This window comes from Pseudophryne corroboree, chromosome 9 (assembly GCF_028390025.1).
Source record: "Pseudophryne corroboree isolate aPseCor3 chromosome 9, aPseCor3.hap2, whole genome shotgun sequence".
Lineage (NCBI taxonomy): Eukaryota > Metazoa > Chordata > Amphibia > Anura > Myobatrachidae > Pseudophryne > Pseudophryne corroboree.
In genome coordinates this window covers 359111871-359139113 of record NC_086452.1, presented here as the reverse complement: position 1 = coordinate 359139113, position 27243 = coordinate 359111871, and the positions used below count along the sequence as shown (strand labels likewise).

Sequence of the window (27243 nt, the reverse complement as noted above, 5' to 3'; positions counted from 1 at the left end):
GGTCCCCATTAAGATTCCTATCATGTATAGGTAAATATCTCCAATTTGTTACAGAAACTGTGGGTAATAGTGTTTCCATTCTCCTCCAGTGGACTTGCCCCAAGTTCTTGCCTTTCTGGAATGACAGTTTCACCCTAATAAATAAAATCATTATGTGTCTCATCTCAATATCAAAGGATCCGAGGTCTTCCGTATGGGGCACATCATCTGAAGAAATTAACATGGACACAGGCAAATTGGGCTCCAAAATTCTATGTATGGCGCAAGCCACCCTTGCCCCTACTCCACAGCATAATCTGGAATGTAGTTGCAATGGAACAGATTATAACTTATTGTACTATAAATAATAATAATAATAATAATAATAATAATAACAGCAATAATAATAATAATAATAAAAATATGTCCAGATCAGGGAACTCTAGTTTCTATATTATAAAACTATCGCCATGGCTGTTCCACCCAAGGGCTTTCAGACCTTTTTTTCCACTTAAGTAATTTTTATTGGTGATTTAAGAAAAAGTAAAATAAACAGTAAAATTATAAGTAATAAATAAGACATATAGGCATCAGAGAAGTAGCGTATAAAAGAGCATATTATACAAATTATAATAAAGTCAACGCAAGCTACTGTATATAGTATACACAATAATAATAAAAAGAAATGAAATTAAAATAAGCCAATATTATATATACCCACTACTTCATCATACCCTCCCCCCCCCCCCCCTCTCTCTCTCTCTCTCTCTCTCTATCCCCTAAACTGGTTTAAGATGCAGATGTTCACAGCTCACTCTGCCTATTGGGGCCCATACATCAAGGTAAAATTGGGAGATTTCCCTGTTCAGTGAGCTGGGGATTTTTAACATGCAGTTTTTCCCAAATCCCCAATTGATCACCAATCATCAATGTCTACCAGTGGCGTGCGGTGAGGTCAGTTGCTGGTGAGGCACTGCAGCCACAATGTCCGCTGAATCCTGACCCCTACTGCCACCAAGCTGATGCCCACTACCGCCCCCAAGCCAATGCCTGCTACTGCCACCGCCCCTGATGCCTGCTACTGCTAAATGCTGCCACCACCGCTAATGGCCTACAAAATTGCCGCCATCAACTGCCCTTGCCGCCATTTCACATCTCAGTCCGATGCCACCAATGCCAGCAGCATGGCTGCTCATCAAACAGACGGCTAATATGTTGTACATTTTTATACAATAAAAAACAAATATTAGTGTTTGGGTCTGGCGAAGGAGTGGGAGGAGTACTTGAATGCAATGTTGTCCATTGCTGCAGTAATCCCGCAGGGGCAAACGCAGAATTTGCGAGGGGGGGGGGGGTTCCATGTGTGTTACAGCCCCAACACTCAGTGCCCAATCACATAAGATCAGGGACAGGGGCGTGCTTTCATATGAGCTGAAAGCACGCCCCTGTCAAAGAGGCACTGCTATTAGGTGCCGCTCACAGGGTTTTTCTTAATGGGTTTTTGCTGCACAATGCTTGGCCCTGCCCCCCGCTTCCGGCCCATTCACACTGACATCGGGAGGCACCAAGAGCGGTGCCTCCAACACACAATAACTGTTTATACATTGTAAAATAATATCAATGCTAAAGGATTAATTATTAAAATGAAACTAAGAAGATATTTTGTGTCATAAGTATCTTCTTAGTATTATTTTAATCAAGGACGTGCAGTCAGGGGAGACAGGGGAGGCAGTGCCTCCCCTGTGATTAATTATTAAAATCATATAAAGAAGATACTTATGACACATAGTCTGTGTCATAAGTATCTTCTTTATTTAATTGTAATAATTTGATGAGTTTAAAGTACTTTGGAATGGGAACGAGGGCAGAGCGGGGGGCGGGGCCAAGCACTGGGCTGTAAAAGCCCATTAAAACAGAGCAGGAAAGCGGCACTGAAACAAGTGCCTCGCTGACAGGGACACCACGCCCATGTTAGCGAGGCACCTGTGATTGGGCAGCGGATCCAGTGCTGGATCCGCTGCCCAATCACCCACACGATGCTGGAGGGAGAAGAGGCGGCGGGACCCGGCGGCTGTGACTGGCGTTGGAGCGATGGGCCTGAAGCAGGAGTGAGGGGTGAGTTCTATGTGATGTTTGTGTTGTCTCATGTCGCGCAGCTAAGTCCCCGCAGTGCTCACCTCTCCTCCTGGCCCTCCGCCTCCAGCCGCTGCCGCCTCTTTCCTGCCTGCGGCACTGTGACTTGTGTTGCCAGGCGCGTCCCGTTACTAAGCAACTGTTACGCACACCAGTGCTAACAGGAGTATACCGGTGTATGAACAGAGAGGGAAGCGAAGCAAACGAACTCACAGACAGTATAACATAACATACACAGGAGGTGATGGAATAACTAATAAACACAAAGTGAACGGAGAAGCCCAAAGGCTCAGGAATTGGGTGTCTCCCTAGTGTCAGGAATGCTCAAATGGAATAGAGCGGACAATGAAGCGATGTGTAGTGATTTAACATGTGGAGCACCTGAAATGATGTTGCTAAGAGCAACAGAAAAAACCCCAAAGGGTTACCAACGGGTGTGGGAATAAACTCCTTGGTCAGAGATAGAAATATAGACACAAGGAGAGTATCCACAATCCTAACCCCCACTTGCAGGGCACAGGTTCAGCTTACTGCCACTAAACTGACACCTGGACGCCCTGCACAGTGAGGGAGGATTAAGCAAGCAGGTCTGAGAGTACAGCCGCAAACCTGCTGGGTTCACAGAATAGCAAAAGAACCCCAGCAGGTCAAACAACTGACTCCAGTCTTACTGCTAGGTCCGGATTGGCAGAATGAAGTACCGAATCCCAAGGCCTATTCGCAGTAAGCAACAAGTAAATACAAAGTCACACAGTACTAGCTAACTCTCTGGAACTGACTAACAAACAAAGATTCAGCAGCATTTGCCTAGCCTGAGAGAATGGTTATATAGCAGGTGCTGTCCACGCCCCACTCAGACCTCACAGACTGTGAGCACAAAACCAGCGCCGGATTCCCTGCCGTGCACAGAGCCTGTAACCACTACAGAGTAAAAACCCAGACCGGAGTATCAGCTGCGCTCAGGTTACTTCGCTAACACTTGCCTCCCGGTTGCCATGGCGACGTGGCAGCACAAAGCAGGAGATCCTAACAGTACCCCCCCTCTGACGAGGGGTCAAAGAACCCCTACCACCGGGTTTATCGGGGAACTGCGAGAAGAAAGAGCGTATCAGTCTGGGGGCATGAAGATCACAACTGCGCACCCACGACCGCTCCTCCGGGCCATACCCCTTCCAGTGCACCAAAAATGACAGCTGACCCCGAACCATCTTGGAGTCAAGAACCCTTTCAACCACAAACTCCCTCTGACCCCGTATCAGAAGAGGAGAAGGTCTTCCACTGGAAGAAGGATTACTAACCGCCAGTTTTAAAAGGGAACAATGAAATGTTTTATTGATACCCAATGAACGGGGCAGATCTAACTGAAATGCCACCGGATTGATAACCCTGGTGATCTTATAAGGGCCGATGAACCGGGGGCCAAACTTATGAGATGGCTGTCTCAACTTCAAATTCTTGGTGGACAACCAGACGAAGTCTCCTAATTTGAAGTTGCAGGGTCTTCTCCGCTTATCAAAAACCCTTTTGGTCACTAATGACACAGACACAAGGGCTTTCTTCACTTTCCTCCAAATACCCCTAAGGACCGAAACAACAGAGGAACCACCAGACGTGGAATCCAGGGGGTCAAAAGAATTGGCCTTAGGATGATGCCCATACACACAAAGGAAGGGAGAGATCCCTGTAGCAGAGTAAGCCGCGTTGTTATAGGCAAACTCCGCCATGGACAGATGAGCAACCCAGTCAGTATGACACTTGGAGACATAACACCTGAGGAACTGCTCCAAGGACTGGTTCAGCCTCTCAGTCTGCCCCTTAGACTGTGGATGGTAGCCTGACGACAAGCTCACAGAAATCTGGAGATCAGAACAAAATGCCCTCCAGAATTTGGCCACAAACTGGGATCCACGGTCAGAGACCACATCAAGTGGCAACCCGTGGAGGCGCACAACATGCTGCATAAATAACTCAGACAGGCGTCTGGCCGATGGCAACCCAACCAGTGGAACGAAATGCGCCATCTTCGAAAACCTGTCAACGACAACCCAAATGGCTGTCATCCCCGAGGATTTGGGCAAGTCCACCACAAAATCCATGGAAATGTGGGTCCATGGCTTAGACGGAATAGAGAGTGGATGTAATGGGCCGACAGGAACCCCTCTAGGAGTTTTATTTTGGGCACAAACGTCACATGCCCGAACCCACTGATCCACATCCCTAGCCACCGAGGGCCACCACACCGCCCTAGACAGCAACTCCCGAGTTCTGGCAATACCCGGATGCCCTGCCGACCTCTTGGCATGGAATTCCAGAAACACTCGCTGTCTTAACCTAGGAGGCACAAATAAGAGACCTACCGGAAGGTCTGGAGGAGCCTGCTCCTGTGCTCTAAGGACTAATGACAAGAGGTCCTGGGTAATGCCCACTTTAATACATGATGGGGACACAATGGGCAATGGCTCCTCAGTGGTCTCTTGAACTGGAGCAAAACTCCGCGAGAGCGCAACAGCCTTGATGTTTTTTGACCCAGGGCGATATGTTATCAAAAAATTAAAGCGAGCAAAAAACAAAGCCCATCGTGCCTGCCTGGCATTGAGCCGCTTCGCTGACTCTAAATATGCAAGATTCTTATGGTCGGTGAGAATTGAGACCACAAACTTAGTCCCCTCAAGCCAGTGTCTCCACTCCCCGAGTGCATCCTTTATAGCCAACAATTCCCGGTTACCCACATCATAATTCATCTCGGCAGACGAAAATTTACGGGAAAAGTAAGCACAGGGATGAAGGCGATTATTAGACACCCCCATCTGAGAGAGCACTGCCCCAATACCTATCTCAGAGGCATCCTCTTCTACCACAAAAGGACGCTCTGGATCTGGGTGTCGCAGCACCTTGGCCGAGACAAATGCCCTTTTGAGACGGGCAAAGGCCGCTTTGGCCTCACAAGACCAGTGAGCAACATCCGCCCCTTTCTTAGTGAGTGCCACCAAGGGGGCCACTATAGACGAAAATCCAGCGATAAACCGTCTATAAAAATTCGCAAAGCCCAGAAAACGCTGAAGCGCCTTCAAACTAGTGGGCTGCACCCAATCCAGGACTGCCTGTACCTTAGAACCCTCCATTTGGAAACCTTCTGAGGAGATAATATACCCTAGAAATGCGATTTGCTGGACTTCAAACTCGCACTTCTCCAGCTTCGCCCCAAGCTGGTGGTCTCTGAGTTTCTGGAGGACTAAGCGTACATGCTTCCGATGTTCCTCCAGGGAATGAGAGAAGATTAGGATGTCATCTAGATAAACAACTAAGAATCTATCCAAATATTCCCTGAGCACATCGTTCATGAATTCCTGGAAGACTGCCGGGGCATTAGAGAGTCCAAAAGGCATCACCAAATATTCATAATGCCCTGAGTGGGTATTAAAGGCAGTCTTCCATTCATCCCCCTCTCTTATTCGGATTAGATTGTAAGCACCGCGTAGGTCAATCTTAGAAAAAATGGTGGCAGTACGAAGCTGGTCAAACAAAACCGAAATGAGAGGCAGTGGGTACGAGTTTTTAATCGTGATACGGTTCAATTCCCTGAAGTCGATGCAGGGTCGCAACGAACCATCCTTTTTACCCACGGAAAAGAACCCCGACCCAACTGGGGACTGTGAGGGTCTGATAAATCCCTTAGCCAAGTTCTCCTGAATGTACTCTGCCATAGCCTGAGTCTCAGGACGTTACAGGAAGTACAACCTGCTCTTGGGAAGCTTAGCATCCGGCAACAAATCAATGGCACAGTCATAGGGGCGATGGGGAGGTAGTACCTCCGCAACTTTTTTGGAGAACACATCCGCAAAATCTGCATAACATCCTGGCAATCCTGGCAAACTTAGCTGCGAGAGCCTGACTGGAAGGCTCAAGCAACTCCTGAAACAATCACTACCCCAACTAAGAATCTCCCCAGAGACCCAGTCAAATTGAGGGTTATGGGCCCTTAACCAGGGTAACCCCAAAACCAATGGGGCAAAAGAACAGACAGTCACATAAAAAGACAATTTTTCAGAGTGTGTGGCTCCAATAAACAAAGGAATTTGGCTGGTGCAGGAGGTAATTTTACCCTGGGACAATGGTTCCCCGTTTAACCCACAGATCTCAATCTCTGATGCCAAAGGTACTGAGGGAACAGAGTGTTCCAGGGCGAATTGACGGTCCATGAAAACCCCATCGGCCCCACTGTCAACAAAGGCCTCAGTCTTGACAGTTTGACCGAGAATCTCCAAAGTCACCGGAATGAGAAAAGTCTTTTTAGGAAATTCTGACTTCTGGCCTGACAGGATATTTCCCATCACCCTCAGGCCCTGAAGTTTTCCGTTTTTTCTGGGCATGATACTACAACATGACCTTTATTCCCACAGTACAAACACAAACCCTGCTGTCTCCTCCGCGTCTTCTCACGCGAGGAGAGGCGGGTAGCCCCAATCTGCATAGGCTCCTCGGAATATTCCTCAGAGTCTGAGGTTCCCTTAGGAAAAAGGAAACTGCGGTCTCCCTTTCAAGCCTACGCTCTCTCAGCCGTCTATCCACCCAGATGGATAACTGCATGAGCTGATCTAAGCTATCAGGCGAGGGATATTGTACCAGTTGGTCCTTTATCTGGTCAGAAAGGCCCCTTCGGTACTGGTTTCTCAGGGCTGGGTCATTCCACTGGATATCATGAGCCAACCTCCGAAACTCCGTACTATAAACCTCAGCTGGCCGTTGCCCTTGCTTAAGAACCGTAATCTGAGCCTCGGCTGAAGCCATCTTGTCAGGGCCATCATACAAAATGCCCAGTGCCGTAAAAAAAGCATCAACTCTTTTAAGCGACGGACAGTCAGGCTGCAACCCATATGCCCAGACCTGGGGGTCTCCTTGTAGCAAGGAAATCACCATGCCCACCCGCTGAATCTCCGACCCAGAAGACTGGGGCCTAAGCCTGAAATATAGCTTACAGCTCTCCTTGAAACAAAAGAACTGCGAGCGATCTCCAGAAAAACGATCTGGGAGATTTACTTTCGGCTCCTTAACCCCTGAACTTGCCGCTGCTGCTGCGGGAGCTCCGCTAGCGGCCTGCGGGGTGTTCATTTTAATGGACATCTCATTAAATTGTCGAGTCAGGACCTGCACCTGATCGACCACCTGTTGCAAAGTATTTTGAGAGGTATGCTCCATATTCCCACAAAATTTCAACAGGAGTAAAGCTGCTGAATATGTTACGCACACCAGTGCTAACAGGAGTATACCGGTGTATGAACAGAGAGGGAAGCGAAGCAAACGAACTCACAGACAGTATAACATAACATACACAGGAGGTGATGGAATAACTAATAAACACAAAGTGAACGGAGAAGCCCAAAGGCTCAGGAATTGGGTGTCTCCCTAGTGTCAGGAATGCTCAAATGGAATAGAGCGGACAATGAAGCGATGTGTAGTGATTTAACATGTGGAGCACCTGAAATGATGTTGCTAAGAGCAACAGAAAAAACCCCAAAGGGTTACCAACGGGTGTGGGAATAAACTCCTTGGTCAGAGATAGAAATATAGACACAAGGAGAGTATCCACAATCCTAACCCCCACTTGCAGTGCACAGGTTCAGCTTACTTCCACTAAACTGACACCTGGACGCCCTGCACAGTGAGGGAGGATTAAGCAAGCAGGTCTGAGAGTACAGCCGCAAACCTGCTGGGTTCACAGAATAGCAAAAGAACCCCAGCAGGTCAAACAACTGACTCCAGTCTTACTGCTAGGTCCGGATTGGCAGAATGAAGTACCGAATCCCAAGGCCTATTCGCAGTAAGCAACAAGTAAATACAAAGTCACACAGTACTAGCTAACTCTCTGGAACTGACTAACAAACAAAGATTCAGCAGCATTTGCCTAGCCTGAGAGGATGGTTTATATAGCAGGTGCTGTCCACGCCCCACTCAGACCTCACAGACTGTGAGCACAAAACCAGCGCCGGATTCCCTGCCGTGCACAGAGCCTGTAACCACTACACAGTAAAAACCCGGACCGGAGTATCAGCTGCGCTCAGGTTACTTCGCTAACACTTGCCTCCCGGTTGCCATGGCGACGTGGCAGCACAGAGCAGGAGATCCTAACAGCAACAGGCCGGGAGCTGTCTGTGAGTGAGGCCGGGTCTTCTCTCTCTCTCTCTCTCCCCCCCCCCCCCCCCCCCAGCCCCTCTGTAAGTATCTATTTTCATTCTTTTTCCAGGTGCCTGGTTCCTATAGGATTCTACTGGACAAGTGGACGTGATCGGCGTGGGATATAGGTAAGTAATCTCTCTCATTTTTACAGGAGCTACCTATTGGATTCTACTGGACAAGTGGACGTGACCGGCGTGGGATGTAGGTAAGTATGTGTGAGTGTGTAAGTGTGTTTTTAATAAACTTTTACTGTCACGGTGTGTGAGTTGTGTTTTTATTTGGGTATTTTTTGTTGTTGTAGAACTACAGGTACCAGCGGGCCCGTTATTTCCCTGCATGCTGGTACTTGAGGTTCTCCAAGTACCAGCAAACGGGGGAGGCTTGCTGGGCCTTGTAGTTCCACAACAAAAAAACAATATTCTTTTTTTTAACACTCTTATGGCTATCAGCCTGGCACCCACCGCCTAGGGGTACTGGGGACAGCCTCGGGCTTCACCCCTGGCCCTTGGGTGCCTGGAGGGGGGGACCCCTTCATATAAGGGGTCCCCACTCCTCCAGGGAACCCCGGCCAGAGGTGACTAGTTGGGGGGGTAATGCCACGGCCGCAGGGACCTACATAAATGTGTCCCCCGGCCCTGGCATTATGTCCCTGGCTAGTGGAGCCCGGTGCTGGTTTAAAAAATATGGGGGACCCCTACGTCTTTTGTCCCCCGTATTTTTTGGAACCAGGACTGGACTAAGAGCCCGGTGCTGGTTGTCTAAATACGGGGAACCCCTGTCCAATTTTTTCCCAGTATTTAAACAACCAGGACCGGCTCAAAGAGCCCGAGGCTGGTTATGCTTAGGAGGGGGGACCTCACGCATTTTTTTTTCTAACCCATTCAGACCCTTTTCCATTAAGTTAATGGAAGCCCTGGACATCAAAATTGCATTCACGTCCTCCTCCCACTCCCTTGCCAGTGCCAAACACTATTTTTTTTTCTATAAAAATGTACAATATATCACAAGTATGATGAGCAGGCAGGCAGCGGGCATTGGCGGCATCAGACTGAGATGCAAATTAGTGGCGGAGGGCTGGGTCAGTTGATGGTGGGTGAGTTTGTAAGCCATTGGCGGTGGCACAGGGCATCGACTCAGGGTCAGTAGCGGGCATTTACTCGGCGGCGGTAGGGGTCATCGGCAGATTCGGTGGACATTATGGCTGTAGTGCCTCACCAGCCACTGACCTCACCACACGCCACTGATTTGAATCAATAATGACAGGGGAGGCACTGCCTCCACTGCCTCCCCTGACTGCACGTCCTTGAATTGTCTACGGATCAGTGTTTTTGATCACCGATCAGATCATGTCAGGAAATAGCAGATTCACCGCTAGATTTATGTCCCGCATTAGAGTAGTTTCCATTAGTGATGTCTATTACTACACCACTATGGTCTGCTACCTACACACAGTAGGGCGGCTCACTGATTATTAACCATGTAGGGCTGACATGAAATAAACAATTGGTTGTCAATGTCCAATTTAACTGTCATTTATGATCACAGAACAGTACTGAAAGAGGATACTATAACACCTATGTGAGCTCAGTGACAAACTTTCAGACACTGCTTGAATAAGTACCAGTCAGATTAGTTGTTCTACTCAGTCTCCTACAGACAGACACTGACTGGGCTGCTGTTGTGTCCAGCTGGGAATGGGCAGGCATTCTGTTATCAGAGCTGGAAAATTAGCGAGACAGAAGGAAACAACAGACAGCCTGTTTAAAATACCTGTCCTGTGTAAGGCTGAAAAATTGTGTTGATTCAACCACCAATGTCATAGTCAGAGATTAGATTAAGTCAGTAAATGCTCCCAAGACGGGACATGTTTATTATTTTCTATGCAAACAATTTTGTATTCTTTCCCAACAGGCAGTATGCAAATAGCACCTATGCACAGGCACTGACCTTAATAAGAAGATGCCCTCACTCTGCAGAGTTAGGACTTCCATTTACATGACTACATGCTTTAATTAACTATAGAGTTTTTCTATAATTTTAACATTTTTAAACCAATGCTGTCATGCTGTGGGGTCTATGTATTAAGGTAAATATGGAAGAATTACTGGTGCTTTCTCACTGCTTTCTTCACATACATTCTACCACTCTGAGCTGCCATTCAATCGAAGTGTGCCCAGCATAGGAATTGGAGCAGAGCAGGGGTGTTCACCAAAATATTTTCTTGCCTCTATTCTGTACCCTGTTCCAAACATGGAGCACTAGTGCTTTATGGGGCATATTTATTTATTATCAGGTATTAGACCCCATACTTACAATTTCTTACCGCAATCAAAAATTATATACAGTATTACCGATAGGAGCCCGTACCTGCTATGTATAAAAGAAAGGTGCTGCTTTAGAAGCTGTGCTACTGTGTATGCCCGATCATCAGAACACACATATGAGTGCCCATTTCTGGTGCGGGAACCTACAGATCCCTCTCCCAGTAACTGTTGTGGTGTGTAGCCTATAGACTACAATGGCTAATGCAATCTAAATATGGCATTTTCTGGGATGCGCTCTGTGAGATTCACAAATAGCAGCCCCCATAGAAATATGCAGTGTCCCCCCCTTCCCCAGATATATCCAGGGCTGCTTGAAATTTGCAGATATCACCCACAACTATATTTTGATAAATAGGCCCTTATATATGGTAATACAAAGAGTTCTTTATACAGTATGTATGTATGTATGTATGTATGTATAGACCATTGGTTCTCAAACTTTTAAAAAAAAATCACGGCACCCTAGAGTATCTGAATTTTTTTCAGAGCACCCCTAGGACAGAAGTTTCTATTAAATTAAATTAATTGTGTTTACATGTCATCCTTAGGTCGGTTATGGGGTGAGGGACAAGATTTGCTTCTGTTTGACCACTTATTTTATGATTGACAGCCACCAGCACTGGTTTTGCCTATTACATTGACCATAAATAATTTAAATTGGTCCTGGACCACCAATCCAAGGCACCCCTGCAAGAGCCTCGTGGCAACCCAGGGTGCCACGGCACACAGTTTGAGAACCACTAGTATAGACTATAAAGAACCGTTCATCTCCAGGCTGTCAGGACTTACATAAAAATTGAGTTACTGTACATCTTAGCCCTTTTGTTTGTATATCATTCCAAATGCATAATTACAGATATAAAAGATTACATTTTACATGGGGAAAAAAGCTATAACTCAAAACTATAGTTAAACCAGGTAAAAAATTAGAATTTGTTTTGCATAGAACACAAGCAAAACATTTCTCACTGTACAATACAATGCCACTAAGAGCAGGTCACCAAAGTGACACTGAGAGGTGCCAAAGTTACATAAACAAAACCTCATTATGACAAATCCTTTATTAGGATTTGAGTTCTAAATGGGAAAATAATGCAGCCTAGAAAGCAATTGACCTGTGATGTATACGCCATGGAGATAATTGTGAGAAAGCAACATACAGATGTGTCCTCATACATCATTGCTGCCATAGCCAAATGCAGGTGGGGTTTCCAGTTGCTCAGAAACCCCCCTCCTCTTGGAATGTGGCTCAAATTATGACAACAATAGCAATGGTATATAATATGATTACTAGAGCAGCCACCACATCATGCACTTTAAGGGACCTAGCAGAGCTGCTATACATGTCCAGTGGTAGCAGCTTCTTCTACCAAGTTTGTTGTGTGTGTGGATCTGAGTTTTCATGCTGTACACTGGACCAGAGAGTAGCTACCAGGAAGAAGAGACAGGAGCCTTACCATGAGGTGGGAGAATGTGTGCTTAGGAAATGCAGTACTGGTTCTATTTGTGTATATATTTATTACGGTATGTTTAACCTTTTCCCGACCACTTATCTTATTATATCATTTAAATGTTTTATACAGCCTGTACCCTAGACCATGGTTTCTCAAACTTGGTCCTCAGGACCCCACACAGTTCATGTTTCCCAGGTTACCAGGCAGGTGCACTGTGTCTCACCAACTGTCACATTTAAAAAATCCACAGGTGTCCTGGAAAATGAACTGTGTGGGGTCCTGGGGACAGAGTTTAAGAACCTATGCCCTAGACCATCTATAGTGTTAAATATTAATACTGTGTATTCCATACATTGCCCAGTGTATAAAAAGACCAATGTTATAGGTCCAGGGTCATTACTAGGTTCCTATACTGCTTCCCCAGACTCATGCACTTGCTCCAATGTTCCACAGAGTGGGAGATTGTGGACTGTATTTAGAAACCCCCCTCTAGAAATCCTGCATTTGCCACTGATTGCTGCAGTTGGGTCGAACAGCCCCTCTCGGTGCACCAGGTCCCATGAGACTCTGCTAGCATCAGAGTCTTTTTTACCAGAAATGTGATGTAGCTAGGACACACGAGGAGACTGTGCTGATTAATTTGATACATGACACTTGTATAACTGTGTGCAACTGAGTCTCTGAATCTGTATATAAAATGCTACAATGTAGCAGCTGCAGCTTTATTCCAATACAAGTTCCATTGTACACAGTCTCAGTCACACATAATATACGGGATGTAGTTAAGATGCCGGCTGTCAGGATCACCACACAGGCAAAATACAGATACCAGAATCCCGACACTCGTCAAAATAGTAATGGTAGAATTTCAGCAGGGTCAGGAGACTGATGTTGAAATCCTTATAGCCAGCACCCTGACAGCCAGCACCCCGACCATAAGTATAACAGGCAGGTTAGGGCCAGATGGGTTTAGCTGGCACTTGGGAGGGGGGGGGGGAGTGATAGGTTTAGGCTGCAGGGAGACAGGGGTTAGGGTTAGGCACCACCGGGGGGTGGGGGGGGGGGGGGTGAGGTTTAGGCACTAAGGGGGGGGGGGGGCTAGGGTTAGGCTGCAGGGAAGGGAGTGTTAGGTTTAGGCACCACCGGGGGGGGGGGGGGGGGGTTAGGGTTAGGCCTATGGAAGGAGACTATGGTTAGGCTAAAGAAAGGGTGGATTAGAGTTAGGGGAGAGGGGGGATCATACTTGCCTCGACCTTGTCGGGATTTCACTGGTCGGGACTCCGGCGTTGGTATTGTGACTGCCAGCATCCCATTCGGGGGTTATTCACACTGAATCCCAATATACAGTACAAGTGTCGCATATCAAATGAATCAGGACATTCCCCTTGTGCATCCTATTAATATTGTGTTGCGACTAGGGTTCATATTAGGCAAAGAAAGACACCCAACAGTAGCAGAGTTTGCACTGGACCTCGCGGCTCACTTGCACCAGGCAGCTCACGCTGTGGGACATATTGAGGCTAGATGTATGGGGATACATTTGTAAATACCTAGAAATGTAGGTTTATATAAAATAAAATATGGATTATATTCTGTAATGTACAGTATGGGAGTTTAATAAATGTATTGTGGGGGAAAAAAAAAAAAAGAACAGGACAAGCGCCACTCAGTAAACATTCTGTGTTTGGTTGAGTATTTAGAGCCCAAAAATAGAGAGATCACTGTAGTCCAATTATACGTATTGCCGTTAAAAAGCTAGCCTTTGATGCTCCTATTGGTTACTGTATATGGTAGCCTTTGATGCTCCTATTGGTTACTGTATATGGTAGCCTTTGATGCTCCTATTGGTTACTGTATATGGTAGCCTTTGATGCTCCTATTGGTTACTGTATATGGTAGCCTTTGACGCTGCTATTGGTTACTGTATATGGTAGCCTTTGATGCTCCTATTGGTTACTGTATATGGTAGCCTTTGATGCTCCTATTGGTTACTGTATATGGTAGCCTTTGATGCTCCTATTGGTTACTGTATATGGTAGCCTTTGATGCTCCTATTGGTTACTGTATATGGTTCATGTAGGTTTGCTAACTGATCTTTCCTGTAAGCCAGGTCAATGGAAGACTTCAAAGGTAGACTAGAGAAATGGTGTTTTATACATGCTGTTAGCACCTATGTAGCATTGCAGAACATGCAGTCTGACTGCAGCCTCTGTGCTGTGGAGGTGGCAAAAACCCTAGTTGCCATACAGGAAGTATTTCATTATTTGGGTGCAGTAACGTTCACACAATGAATGTGTAGATAACTGCTGCTAGCATAATGTATGAGGCAATACTGGTATTTAAAATCAATGGACATGGGCACTGCAACTGGCATAATCGTTGTGAGGTATATAACTGGTAGCACAGACAATGTGATGAGGCACTACTGCAGTGCTTACATAGTATGTATGGGACACTACCTGTGCAACAGTGTCTGTGTGCTACTAGCAGAATCATGTGTTGGTAACCACTAGAGGTTGCTATAGAGTGATGCTGCATTTTTGGAGACTTGGCACTGCATATGCCCAGAATCACATGCAAATGTGTGATTACAGACCTGCACGCATATAAAATATTACAACCAGAGAGGTGGAATGGGAATGTGCAATCTCCTGGAGGTGGAGCACAGTAAGGTAAGATGATACATGCATGAAAGTAATTGTAGAATTTGCACCAACTTACGGAAAGGCAGGTATAGATAAACCATAATGATGATGAAGGCCGGCAACATAACTGTATCGATCACTGACACAGCGCCTTCATAATGCACGGCACTCTCAGCTGATTGGAGCATCACTTGTTTGTGCCACTTTCAGCAATGACAAATATGATAATGGGTTATTTAATCAGCGCATGCATGTGCCTCGCTAGCAAAGTGAGTGTCCGCAAAAGCATTGATACATAGCCAATATCATTCTCATGTTATCTTTCTTTGCTACTGTATTTTTGTACTCTTATTTGTTTTGTTTTAGGAACTCAAGTCTAGTGTCTCTTGTGAAATACTAACTTTCACATGTGTCTTCTAAATATATTATGTGTCATTACTGTCATCGTGTGATGTGTTTCTTAAAATACAGTACATCAATATTTTAGCTCTTTTCATAAAGATCTGCTTCAGTTTGTTTTGTTTATTCTCACATACATAACTGTTTTTGTTAGATTTTTATGACAAATACGCCAACAACTACAACAACATTATTATCTGTATTCCTCTAACAGCTCTCACTGGGTACAATGTGGCAATACCCTAGCAGTTCTAGCATTCAGGGGGGTCCAGTCCCACAGTAACACAGAAAATCAAGTTGTGTCAAAGTGCTCCAGGTATCACAAACCAGGGTGTGCATATGATACTTTCCAATGTATCAAACAAAGTACATATCCGGTACACTGGCCAACAGGGGCAGAGGGGGCCCCACAGCCCGGGGGCTCACCACCTTCTCTAGGGATCAAGATCCAGACTGAGCACTTGAATTATACATTATACACATGATACATTATACTGCACAGGACTATGGTGTATTCTCTGCAGTGCATTGCTGTTATTAATCTGGTACATTATCATGCATGCACTAGCAGTGTTTACTATATATATTTATCAAAGGGCCCAGACCATGCACTCCGTAATGGCTAGGAAAGCCTCTAAGCATAGGCCCCTACCTCTGCATTCACCCAGTGGGCTCTTTATGCCTCAGTTCGGCACTGCACCCATCTGTAGTAGGTTTCACAATACTAGTCAACCCCAGAGGCGTCACTGTCACAGGTGACACCCGAGGCGGAGGGGAGCGAGGCGGTAATGCAGTGCAAAAAAGGAGGCGTGGCCTCACAGGTAGGGGGCATGGCCTCGTGGCACAAGCCTCCGTTTTCTCACTACAGGTTACCCAGGGGTTGCGGGATGCACCCGGGAACCAGAGTGTGTGAGGTGCTTGCTCCTGCACAGTGACAGGAGCTGTGTGCTGCACATAATGTCACAGTGCAGCACCCGGCTCCTGTCACCGAAAAGAAGCCGCCACTTGGTGTCCCCCCTCGGCAGGTGACATCTGGGTGTGCGGGCTGCACCCCCATTGTGATGCCACTGGTTAAACCCACTGCTTGAAATCTAGCCAAAAAAATTTTTTTTTGATCATTTGGAGATGCGCAAACTTTTTATTTTTGTGTGTTAAAATTTGCTTTGGCACTTCCAACGATTTGTAATTTATAAATGTTCAGCATAAGAGAGAGGATATTTGGGACAAAAGCTTTGAATTTATGAGAAATATTTACTACTTTTTTTATTTTGATGCACCATCTGTGGCATTTGCTTTAGAATAGACTCTGTTGTTAGTAGGAAACAGCATTCTCGAAAACAATATGTGAAACAAACTTTTACAGGATCCCTAATATTTACTGTATAATGACAGTTTACTGTATCCCGAAAGTTTACTGTAAGTGTAGAGTTTCAGTATACAGTACACTTTAAGGATACAGTATTTACAAATAACTAATGATACTGTATCAACTGAATTAAGAGCAGAAAAAAATTAGAAAGGGCATTGCGCTTGCCTTTGAAGCCCGTTATGTTCGCACGTCCTCGTAGCATAGTTATACTGTAAAAAAATAGTCTTTTAGTATTCCTATTTTAAAATATTAATGAAAAAAAATAACGTGAGCAATTATTGCATCCCGAAAGTTTACTGTATACTGAAAGTTTACTTTATCTGTAATGTTTACTGTATACCGAAAGTTTACTGTAGCCCTAAAGTTTACTGTATCACAAAAGTTAACTGTATACTGAAAGTGTAAACTTTTGGGACACAGTAAACTTTCGGAATACAGTATTAAGAAATAATTATATGTGAGCAATTACTGCATCCCGAAAGTTTACTGTATACAGAAAGTTTACTGTATATGTACAGTTTATTGTATACCGAAAGTTTGCTGTAGCCCTAAAGTTTATTGTATCACAAAAGTTTACTGTATACCGAAAGTGTAAACTTTTGGGATACAGTAAACTTTTGGAATACAGTATTAAGAAATAATTATATCAACTGAATTTAGGGCAGAAAAAATCGTCAAGGCATGCTTTTTATATGGGGGGGAAAAAAGGACTTTTGCGCGCTATTCCTGAACCACTGACCACTTGTCAAAATTCTGTGACCTTATTGCACATCCACACACCCTCTCTAATGACGCCTCAAGCATCTAAATCAGTGTTGTCATTTTGGAGCAGTTTCTCTCGCAAAAAAAATAGTTTAACCGATCAAATATAAATATATAGAAAAATAGGAAAAAATAGGTACATGGATTAGGAATGGCAATATACACTGAAATGTAGAAAAAAATGTATCATTATATAAATGAAATTGATTTGTCTTGATATCAATCATCCACTTGCTGTGCTAACACAGGACTGTGTGTGTATTACCATACCTGACCCGTGTACCTATTTTTTCCTGCTTATACAGTATTGTATATTGTCTGCCACCTCTTACCATTTGATCAAGGAGAAGCACAAGATGCTGAACCTTTTATAGATTATATATTTCAACAATAATTTATGTTTAAGTATCTTGTAGACAATTATATTCATGTGTTGAATGAGAGCCCTCTCGCTGTCTCCTTGGTCCATTCCCACCCACTGCACATGCTCGACATCTGAGCAAATGTGCCTTTTGCACATGCAAGGCTTACCACGTGCCCTTCTTCCTCCGTCCTCCATACTGCAAGGATATACCCACACTGTCTCTGAGTCACTGAGCTATATATACATGCAGCAGTGCCACAGCTTACCACTGTGTCACCACTGCTAGTGGAACCACAAGACCCCCTACTATCACTGTATCTATTATCCCTGTGCAATACCCTGATTACCCACTCCTGGCTGTATCTGCCTCATGCTGCATGTACCTGCGATATGGTGCATATAAAAACCATCACTGGTTAAGTTATTCAGCGTGTGGACTGACCTCCATCACACACCACTCATACCTAGCAACATAGGTTCTGCCAATATCATGCATAGTGTTTTCTTTTGGGTAACACTTTGCAACTTAACCTCCTCATTGTAAACATATGAGTTATTTGTCTGCAAATACTAGATAAAATGCTGCAAATTATTAGGTTTTTAAACTAAATTGGTCACATTTGGTAACATTTTAAATATAAAATCATGTGGTCATATTATACACACTCATTTGTACAGTACATGTAGCATCTATTTTTTTGTGTGACGTTCATATGTAATTTAAACTACATATACTCCTTGCAACTCTGTGGTTAATGGTTATTACATTTAAAGCCATAAACCCAGATTAATGTTTGTAAACACAGATTTGTTTATTGGTGTACCTTTAAAGATTTTTTAAAAACTTTTTTTACAATATTTTAAAACAAAGATTGTCTTATTGGGACAAATATACAAGTCATCAAATGATTTCATTATTTAAAATCTTTTTCTCCCAAGGCTGATGTTATATGGTTACACCATATCTGTGTTCTGAGCACTGGGGGCTGCAGGAGGAGAGGTCTCTACTCCCTCAGGTTCAGTATCCATGGGGAGACCTATAGCATATAGACCTGTCGATTGTGGATAGCTGCCAGGGTAATGCCAAACTCTCTCCTTGAGGTCAGCATGGACCTAAGATTTTGCACCTGTCAGTCTTTAGTCTCCTTGAGGACCTGACAAATGGTGAAGGTGCGGGAACAGTAAGTGAGGAGCAGATTTGCATCACTGGCAGCTTAGTGTCCTACGCCGCGGTTTTCTCCGATAGTACTTCCATGTCCGCATGCTGGTCTTCCATGGCAGGGTGCTTCCTCCATATCTTAGAGGAAAAAAATGATGAAATATAACTGTTAATACAGTATATTTGGCGAGAAGCTTGGCAAGTATGATATCTTGTCTTACGAACATTGATGACCTGTATTATTTATAAACTTGTCATCAATACCGGTCAATATGTTCTGCTGCAGAAGTGACAGCTCCACAGAGACGCAGGAACCACCATTGTTCCTCTGGCACTCCTCAAGCTGGTCTTTCAGAACTCTTAAGAATACCATGGCCTGTAAAGATGAATAGAAATATTTTATACATATATTCTGAATTTCTAACATACATATATATATAGAAATGGGAGGAATAAGGGTACCGGCGACTAGTGTTGTTTAAAATGCAATAGTTAAAAATACTTAAAAATAGATTTTAAAAGCCAAAAGATATGTAATAATACAAGCGAGCTTTAATATCACATAAAAGCGTGTTACAACATAAAACGTACTCCAGAATATTAATAAAAGCATAAAAACATAAACATAAAAGGTCTTTGTAAAAAGGTAAGGAAGTTCTGACTTAACTCTTTAAAAATAGGCAAGGGAGTCACCACAGGGAGCCCAACGCGTTTCGTCACAACTGGCTTTTAAAATCTATTTTTAAGTATTTTTAACTATTGCATTTTAAACAACACTAGTCGCCGGTACCCTTATTCCCCCCATTTCTATACATTTCCCAGCAGTACTGTACCAGTACTGCGTTCTTAAGGGTTGGCAGACACCTTCCAGAGAGGTTACGTGTGTTTTTATCAGCAATTCTGTTTTTTTATATACTATACTGAGAACCCACCCCACAAGTGGCGCTGTGTCATTCCATTTTCCATACATATATATATATTCTGAGATATTTGTATTTTGTTTAAAGAGATTACATATACAGGTATCGGTATGCTGTCTCAGTCTCAAATGATGGACAGACGGATTTGTTTGTACCTTATTTCAAATGCAGTGATTATTGTATGAGATATAATATACCTTATTTTGAGAAACAAATACAATCAAGTACTGTGTGCTTATGTTTAGTATTGTTTTTGTGCCTAAAAACAAACAAACTATTATGACATCAGCTAAAGAAGCAGATACAACAAGTGTATATGTGTAATACATAACAATATTTATTGGGTAAGATAAAGATAAGATACATGTACATACAGTGATGCTGCTTTGGATGAGGGACACAGTGTTGATTTGGTCTCCTCCCATATTCTTTCTTTATTTCATCTCATGCAGCATTTACACCACTGGCCGCACCAGCATCTCCACTTCTTTGTAGCTGAAGTTGGTCTGGATCCACTTTGAGGGGACCTGGCTGAGGATGGTATCGGATCCCTCTGGCTGGGGCAGATTTATTTCATTTTAAAAATAAATTGTTATTTGGTGTGGTTTTTATGGCTTTAGAAAATTATCAAGTATTTTACATGATTTGTCTTTTGTGGATTATAAACAGTGTTGGGCCATATTTATGCATTTGTTGAGCAGCATTTGGCACTAATATGGAGCAGGAAACTTTTCTTAGTGCATGTGCACAAAAATAATTTATATTTAATACTAAATTAAGGAATGCTTACTTAGGGTGATTTTAGAGATCCTTGTGCGACTGTTTACAAGGATAGCTCCCATATCCTGAGATAGCCAGTCAGCATTGCTATTATTCACAAGCTTCATTCAGACGCAAGCATGATTGTAGCGCGTTTCACCATGAGGAGCTCCTTCTGAAACTATTGGTAGAGAGCTGTGGATGTCTGTTCCAAACCACAACAGTTGTCAAAACAGACTGTCATATAGAACTGCTAGGCTTATCCACCAGGAGATCAAATGCATTCCTGGCACAACTCCCGACACTACTCCACCGAAATATGGAAAATAGGTTGTACTATGACATTCTGGTGATGAATGTTCCGTTGTTCCTCTGTTCAACATTCAGACCAAAATCTATAAGCTCACAACCAACTCCTCCACCCCACACACACACACACACACACACACACACACACACACACACACACACACACACCAACTATAATATCATTATTAGGATAAAACATTGTGAATAATGGTCTACGTAAAGTGGCCTCCAGGACTAATGTGAGTTATTTTAAATATAGAAGCATAGAATTGATAATGTGAAAAGATTAACATAAAAACATAAAAGATTGATCACTGAGATCTAAAAGCTCCTTTTAGATCCTTCATTCTGCTTTTATAAAGCAGCAAAGCTAAAAAAAATTGTGTGTTTCACAGGTCAACAACTGCAACAGGCCCAAGTGGTGGAGATGTGTCCACAGTTGGTCCATTAAAAGGGCACACACATTTCCTTCCTTCCTGTCAGAAGAAAGGTCATAGGAGGGCCCAAAAAGCAGCGGGTGCCAAAAAAGGCCTTAGAGGGGGACGAGCAGCAACAAGGAGTAGCAGGAGTCTTTCTCTTTGCTAACACTGTAAGTATGAGTCCATGTTGGTCAAGAAAATTGATGGTGCTGGTACTTGTACAGTATGTATCTGATTGCATTAATTATATTACATTTTACGCTACCAAAATTTAATTTGCAAAATAGAATTAAAGAAACATACCAATATTGAAAAAGTGTGCTACTATGGCTTGCTGTAAGAATGTCAAATTGAAACTTAAAAACCATGGCTACTCACCAAGTCACTTAACCATTTGTCTGGCATGGCACCAGGCTAGGCTTTATCTGATATGGTCGCATTTCGTGTGTACCCAGTCGGCTGCTGGGAGGGAATATTTCAGTAGCTGTGCTCACAGAGACACCGCCCCCCACACACACACTGCCACCCACTCCACAGCTGAAGAGGAAATGTTAAAAAGCAGCCCCTCACCTTCCTTGTGGCCACCCGACGCTGCAGAGAGCAGCTTCCAGAAAAGTATAGAGTCGCGATGGTATGATCATCTGATATATTGTGGCTATCGATGGGTATAATTAATATATATATATATATATATATATATTCATATATATTTTTTGTTTTTAATAAAATTGTATTGGACATGTTTTAAATAAATCTTCTTAACCTAATTCAATCATTAGAAAATTGAACATTTGTGAGCAGTTTCTCTAGTGTTGAATGATGAAAATAATAATAATAATAATAAAGACGTCTATTGAAAAAACATTATATTCCACTTGTATCTGCAGATGTGGTTAAATTGACACAGAATATCAAAAAGCATCGTCAATGAGCATTTGTCACCGGGCTGTAGCAAGACTATATGAACAGCAACTGACCACATCACACATTACCTGGATCTCTATCTTGATTCTATTTTAGGGGTGGTTTTAATGAAATATTCTAATAAATTATATTTTCCAGAGTTATCACATATTTTTATTTTCTTTGACGACAATAAGTGTGGTTTAGTGCTAATGAAGTTCTGAATTTTATTTTCATCAGTTTGATGAAGGTCCTTGTGTAACAACAGCAATCATGGCATACACATAAAAAAAAAAATTCTGTTAGTTTAACCACTTAACTGTCAAATTTTGTTTTTCAAAAACTGCTCAGAAATTGTTATTTTTCTATGATTGAATTAAGTCAAGAACATCTCTTTAAAACATAGGTCTGTAAACTCGGTCCTCATTACCCCACACAGTGCATGTTTTGCAGGGAACCCAGTAGGTGCACAGGTGTATTAATTACTCACGGACACATTTTAGAAAGGTCCGCAGGTGGAGTTAATTATTTCACTTGTGAGTCTGTGAGGAGACCTGCAAAACATGCACTGTGTGGGGTCCTGAGGACCGAGTTTGCAGACCTATGCTTTAAAACTCTGATTTCCCCAGTAGCTGCTCATCTGAGCTGAGGGGGGTGGGGAGGTGGGGTTTTACATTCCCCTAGTGGCTGCTCCTCTCTGCAGCCCGCTGTGCTGACCGATCCACAGTGATTGTCAGCGCGGCAGACACTGGACTAGGGTGCAGTGAAGCAGTAGGGCCGGGAGGTCCCTCTGTGATCAGCGGCTGCTAGAAGAATATCTTTCAGCAGCCAGCCACACTGTGTTTCTGACCTGTGGCACTGTTTGTGACCAGATCAGATAACACACAAACTGGTGTGGTCGCAAATGATTGAACCGCTCCAGGTCAGTGATTAATAATTCTGATCATTTTCATTGCACGAATTCTGCTACTATAATATTTAGGTAAAAGAAAGGTTTTCATATTAGTGGTTAATGAGGTTGAAAGTAATAGATGATTTTTTTTTAAGTAACCAGTTGTAAAGTGGTTCAGTAGAATAATAAAATAGAATACCATAAATCCCCAGTGTTCATGTTGAAGAGTTAATATTAGTTCATCGGTACAAATCAGTGATGTTTTCTTAGTGATAAGGCTTATTCAGGATATGAAGGTATTTTGCATAACGATTCGGCTGAGGCCTAAATAGTATTGTGCTATGTACTGTATCCTACCATTGCTGCTTTCTGTCTGTATGTGCTGCTTTGTGTATGTGCATGCTGTATTTACATTACTTTTTAGCATATGGTGTAAATGTGATGCATTTGCAGACAATACACAGCAGAACATATTTCGTGATGTGATTCACTCTTCATGTGTGCCTCTATTGCATTTGGATCAACCCCATAATGTCTATGAAGTTCAAAACTAAAGTGAAGATGACCAGTGGAATAAATGTATAGAATATGTATCCCAAGCTACTTGATACTAATACAATTGTGATAATTTGTGTTACCCTTTACGTTATATAAAAATTCAGAGTCCACTTTAAATACTATTCATAGTCCTGTTTTATTTTCTAAACTCATTAAACACTGTAAAACTTCACAAGAAAACATCTATAAACATGTTCATTGTATTTTTTTTTTTTTTGCCTCTCTTCAAATCAAAATCCTATGTACAGTACATGCTGCTGTTGCCAGCAATATTGCTTAAGTTGCTGCCTCTACACAATGCACCATAGACATATATAATTATATTTGTTAATTTGTTTCTGTAACCAAAGTGTAGAAAGTGAATAGAAAATACTGAGATCTAAATATATACTGCATGTAAACAGATGAAAACAACAAACAGTAATCCGTAAACTGTTCAGTTCATCAGCAGCCGCTGTCCATGGTGCTGAATGCAGACACTTCTTATGGCCTCCAAATGGCTTTAGTCTTTCACAAGAACTGGCACAGGTCTCAACTAATGGTCTCAACAGCTTATGGCCCCCATACATTACAGATGGATTCCAGCAATGTCCCTAGACACTGACGCCTGGGTCGACAAATCGGGAATATTAAACATTTTTAATATTTAAACATGTTTTCAAATCTTGATTCCTCAATCCCAAAAGAAAAAATTCCCTTAATTTCCCCAACAGATCACCGATCATTGCTGGCTGACGATCGGCGGATCCAACTGGAGGATTGGCAGGTCCGGTCAGGTCAGGGAATCATTGAACATAATTGTAATTATTATTATTATTATTTTTGATTTGTAGGGCCCCACAATTCTGGGCAATTGTGAAACACTCAAAAAGTACAAGATAAGATAAAGTCATGCAGGGCAGAGGAGGTGGCTGATGGATGTGATGAAAAAGTTAAACAAACGGTATTCCTTATAGTCTATTTATTATGACCATAAAATAGGGACTGCAATCAGACAACCTGTTTTAAATATAACATTCTAGATGATAGCAGTAATGTAGCCATTTGATGGAAAAGTACTTCTCATAAGTACTTCTCAAAACCCACCATACTTTTTTTTTTAAGTGTTTACCATAATGACACCTGCAAAAGTATTTAACAGTGACACAGACTGAAACTGTATGCTTCAAATGATGTACCCTCTCAGCTAACTGATGCACAACTCATTCCTGTTCATAACGATTCTATAGCATGTGCACACACACTTTCATGCATGTACAGTTCATATCAGGTGATGGGGAGGTCCATGACGGGAGGTCATCTTTAAGCATACATTTCTGCAGAGAAATGGTCCTGACACACAGCATCACATTTATGCTAATATTGTAGCAAATACATTAGAATAGGTTATACAAATAATAGAGGTGTGTCTTTTTTTGTGGCACACAACAAGTTTGAGGCTACATTTGGCCAAAGCTATGTGGCAAATCCATGACTTTTATTTTTCAAATAATCATGTGGACTAGGAATTATTGTCAATTTAAGTCTCAACTCTATTCTACAGTATCTCCAAAATGAAATGTTTTCAGGATTCTGTTAATCAAGTCTAGTTGAATGAATCTATTTGAATGACTCAGTAATAATCTCATTCAGAAAAATTGTCAAAACATGATATTTCCATTAAAGAGAAAGGAGCAAAGAAATAATGACCAGCAAAAGTTGTACAACTGGCTGTCAGGTCTTAGGCTGAACCTCAAGGTCCATTCCAGGTGTGACAGTGAATTCACTTAAACAGTTTTTACTCTCAGATCAGATACAGATATAAGCGTTTTATGACAACTTAACCATTCCTGCATGCTGCCATGAGAATGAAATTATGAACCAGGGTGAAATTCATTGTACTTATTTTCAAACACAAAACCTTGTACTATTTGCAGCATAAATAATATCATACTGAGACAATAATGTAGCAGCGAACAAAAGAAATTATAGCTCCAATGTTTGTCATAATTTCCGTACCAACAAACGGTGACTCATACAATCAGCTACAAAATACATATAATGTTATACACTTTCCTTACTTCACATCAACACTACAACGGAAACAAATGATCGCTTTGTGGAAATCTCTCTTGATCCTACCGAACAATCTGCAGCTGACTTGTACATCCTGCAGCTCTCTACGTTACAGCTCCCACTACTAAGGGGATTAGTTATAGTTTAAACAGAACCTAAAGACTCTTTAAAGTGTCAGCGAACATTGTGGCCAGGGGCGGATCCAGAAAAAAATTACAGGGGGGGCACCATAAGGGGCGTGGCTTCATTGGAATGGGCGTGGCTTCATTGGAATGGGCGTGGTATTGCAGGAAAAGACTACCTTATACCCCAGTTTTGCAACCTGCACGCCCAGACGTTGGCCACCACAGGAAAGAAAAATAATCCTGATTCATGCCCCTTACATTATTTGTCATTTTTCCTCCTTATAGTAATGCCCAGTATACATTATTCCACATACTGCAATGGCCCTTAGACATTATTCCACACACAATAATGCACATGACACAATATGCACACACTGTAATGCCCCAGACACATTATGCCACACACCGTAATGCCTGTGACACATTATGACAGGAATCGCAATGCCCGTTATACATTATGCTACACACTGCACTGCCCCTGATACATTATAGCACATACAATGTCTGTGACACATTATGCCACACACTGCAATGACCTTGAGACATTATACCACAATGCCCGTGATATAGTATACCATACACCGTAATGCCTGTGACACATACCGCAATGCCCGTTATACCCTATGCCACACACCGCAATGCCCGTTATATATTATGCCACACTGCAATGACCCTGAGACATTATACCACATACCACAATGCCCGTGATATAGTATACCACACACCGTAATGCCTGACACATTATGACACACACCGCAATGTCCGTGATACATTATGCCACACACTGCAATGACCCTGAGACATTATACCACATATCACAATGCCAGCGATATAGTATACCATACACCGTAATGCCTGTGACACATTATGACACACACCGCAATGTCCGTGATACATTATTCCACACACCGTAATGCCCATTACACATTAAGTCCTACAGTAAGGCTTCTAATTACTTTTCAAATACCTGCTCGTTGTCAGGGGTTTCATGCACTGGGTGTCATGCTCGTTGCCAGGGGTTTCATGCTCTTGGTTCCATGCACGGTGCCAGGGGTTTTCATGCTCAGGGTGTCATGCTCGTTGCCAGGGGTTTCATGCACTGGGTGTCATGCTCGTTGCCAGGGGTTTCATGCACTGGGTGTCATGCTCGTTGCCAGGGGTTTCATGCACTGGGTGTCATGCTCGTTGCTAGGAGGTAGTCCTTGTTGCTAGGGCTGTGCTCCCAGTGCCACATATGTCCCCAGTGCCAGATATTCCCCCACGGTGCCAGGTACTCACATGCCCCCAGTGCCAAATATAGCCCCCCCCCCATGTGCCAGGTACACATATACCCCCAGTGCCAGATATTCCCCGACAGTGCCACATATGCCCCCAGTGCCAGATATCGCCCCTTCCAGTGCTATATATGCCCCCAGTGCCACATATGCCCCAGTGCCAGATATTCCCCCCCCAGTGCCACATATGCCCCCAGTGCCACATATGCCCCCAGTGCCAGATATTCCCCCCCCCAGTGCCATATATGCCCCCAGTGCCAGATATTC

General features: G+C 43.2%; 1 protein-coding gene across 1 annotated transcript in view; it reads right to left on the bottom strand.

Annotated features, from left to right (window-relative positions):
* The window catches only part of CACNA1I (calcium voltage-gated channel subunit alpha1 I), a 699757-nt gene that overhangs the window by 300750 nt on the left and 371764 nt on the right, over positions 1–27243 (bottom strand). The gene's annotated exons all lie outside the window — the stretch shown is intronic.